At 41.9% G+C, this 3,120-nt stretch overlaps 1 pseudogene across 1 annotated transcript; it reads right to left on the bottom strand.

Annotated features, from left to right (window-relative positions):
* Window positions 1–1,545: 1,545 nt before the first annotated feature.
* On the bottom strand, window positions 1,546–1,981 carry LOC110596597 (annotated as a pseudogene). Its single transcript, XR_002482577.1, has one exon. The product of XR_002482577.1 is annotated as a 40S ribosomal protein S17 pseudogene (transcript).
* Between the last annotated feature and the right edge of the window lie 1,139 nt (window positions 1,982–3,120).

The following is a 3,120-nucleotide window of genomic DNA, read 5'->3' on the forward strand; positions in this document are numbered from 1 at the left end:
CTTCTGGAAATAAGTGTGGGACACTTCAAGGGCACTGATTTCTAGTACTTCAGCACTGAAGGAAATGGACACACTGGTTTTAAAATTCATATGGCAATGCAAAAGATTAAGAATAGTGAAGACAATCTGAAAGAAAAAGAACAAGTCTGGAAGACTTAGAAACTCCCAAACACCAAGACCTATAAAGCTATATACGCCTAAGAGTATATATAGAGAAGGAGAAGATATTTGCAATACACATATCCAACAAAAACTTGCATCAAAATACATAAAGAATCATAAAAATCATTAAGACAGTGTGGTATTTCCACAACAACAGACAGAATAAATTTAAGGAAAAAAAAAACTCATGTATGAACAGAAAATTAATTTGTGACAAAGAAGACAATGTAAAACCTTTTGCAGATGTTTTTGATAAATAGTGCTTGGCCAGCTGGATAGCCAATGGGGGAAAAAAAATGTGTGTATACTAACTCCTACCTCACATTATAAAAAAAAATGAATTCCACATGAATCGCAGATCTAAATGTGAAAGGTAAAATAATAAAGCTTTGAGAAAATATTGTAGATCATCTTCATGACCTTATAGTAGGTAACAATTTCATAAACAAGATACAAAAGGCACACACCATGGAAGAAAAAATTGAAAAACTGTACTATGTTAAAGAACTTCTGTTCATCAAAAGACATCATTAATAGAGTGAAAAAGCAACCATGGAGTAGAAGATATTTACAATACATATATCCAACAAGAACTTGTATCCAAATTACATAAAGGATTATAAAAATCAATATAAAAAGCACAGATGATCAAATTTTTAAAAAGTGAGCAAAAGATCTTAACCAACACTTCACAAAAGAGAATATCCAAATTCTCAATAAATATACGAGAAGATACTTGCTTCCCTTAGCAAAGAAACATACTTTAAAAACACCGTGAAATATCACTATTCATCCATCAGAATGGCAAAAAATGAAAATATCGCTATTCACCCATTAGAATGGCAAAAAATGAAAATGAAAGTATCAACTATTAGATTGAGAGACTGTGGAGCAACCTTAACTCTCTAAGCCTGTGGTTGGATACAAATTAGTTACCAATTCTGGAAAGCTATCTGGCGGTATCTACTGTACGTAAATATATGACCCACTAATTCCACTTCAAGGTGTATACTCAACAGAAATGCAAGGATATGTTCACTATGTACTAGAACTTTTGTTGTTGTTATTTTTGTCCCAGGTTTATTGAAAATATTGGCTGGGCGAGGTACTCAAGCTTGTAATCCCAGCACTTTGGGAGGCTGAGGTGAGAGAATTGCCTGAGCTCAGGGGTTCAAGACCAGCAAGTTGGTGAGACCTCATCTCTACAATAAATCAAAAAATAAGACAGGTGTGGTAGCGCACACCTGTAGTTCCAGCTATTTGGAAGACTGAGGAGGAAGGATTGCCTGAGCCCAGCAGATCGAGGCTGCAACGGCCTTGAGCAGCATGTCACTGCACTCCAGCTTAGGTGACAGAGTGAGACTTCAACTCAAAAAAAGAAAAGAAAATATTATAGCATCACAGAAAGATTCAAACAGCTCCACGAGGCATTTTGAAGTTCATCCCAACTATAGGTTGAGTGACCTGCAGGTTGGACAGACTGCCAAAGTCCAAAAGCTTCAGCATTTCCTTAGTGTCAGGATCTACTTCAGTGATCTCCTGATCCAAGGCTGAGACCTCTGGAAGGTAATTGCCCCTCCTTTTGCTCTCCTCCTCCTGCAACTTGATGAAGATGCCTCTCTCACTGGGCCCCTCTGGATTCGCTTCATCAGATAATACATGACATAGCTGGCTATCTTGTTGCAGAGTTTCTTGCTGGGAATAATGGCAATCTTCTCATACACATGATTGTGTGGAAGTCGTTGCCCAGGTGCATGTAATGCTTCTCAATGATGACCCAGGCCACCCGCTACACAGTTTTGGTTCGAACATGGCCCATGCTGGTGGGTCCTTGGTAAAAGAGTGTACTAGAACTTTTATTTATTTATTTATTTTTGAGTTGGAGTCTCAATCTGTCACCCAGACTGGAGTGCAGTGGCCGCTCCCGGCCACCGCAGCCTCGACCTGCTGGGCTCTGGCGATTCTTCCGCCTCAGCCTTCCGACTATAATTCAGTAGTCGGAATTACAGGCATGCGCTACCACGCCCGGCTGATTTTTTGATTTATTGTAGAGATGAGGTCTCGCTGCCCAGGCGGGTCTCGAACCCGCAGGCTCAGGCAATCCACTCACCTCAGCCTCCCAAAGGCACGGGATTACAGGCTGAGCCACCGAGCCCTGTTGAACCTTTTTTTTTTTTTTTGAGTTGGAGTGTCACCCTATCGCCCAGACTGGAGTGCAGTGGCCGCTGCCAGCCACCACAGCCTCGCCCTGCTAGGCTCCGGCGATCCTTCTGCCTCAGCCTTCCAAGTAGCTGAAACTACAGGCGCGCGCTACCATGCCCGGCTAGTTTTTGATTTATTGTAGAGACGAGGTTTCACCAAGTTGCCCGGGCTGGTCTCGAACCTGCGGGCTCAGGCAATCCATTCACCTCAGCCTTCCAAAGCACTGGGATTACAGGCTGAGCCACCGAGCCCGGCTCGAGTGTACTAGAACTTTTATAACTGCTCTGTACTTGAGAGAAAAATGAAAAAGTTCTCTACATAACCACGAACCAAGACTGGATACATGAATGTTGGGATATTCAACTAATGGAATATTACATGGTGATGAAAAACGAATGACCTGTTCTATAACTACATACAATATGGGTGAATCTCATAAATATAATTTTGAGTGGAAGGAGCCAGGCAAAAATCACTCCTACTGTACACTTCCATGTATATACAGTTCAAATGAAAGTACAAATCATCTGTGATGTTAGAAGTCAGGATAATGGGGACCACAGAGAAGTAGCCAGTGACTGCACAGGAACATGACAGGGGCCCTGAAAAGCTGGTATCTTCTGTTTCTTGACCAGGGTGCTAGTTTCTGGATGTATTCAGTTTGTTAAAATTCACTGAGCTGGCCGGGCTCAGTGGCTCAGCCTGTAATCCCAGCATTTTGGGAGGTCAAGGCAAGTGGGTTGCCTGAGCCCGTGG

Source organism: Carlito syrichta, unplaced genomic scaffold (assembly GCF_000164805.1).
Source record: "Carlito syrichta isolate Samal-C Ts95f unplaced genomic scaffold, Tarsius_syrichta-2.0.1 Scaffold311470, whole genome shotgun sequence".
Taxonomy (NCBI): Eukaryota; Metazoa; Chordata; class Mammalia; order Primates; family Tarsiidae; genus Carlito; species Carlito syrichta.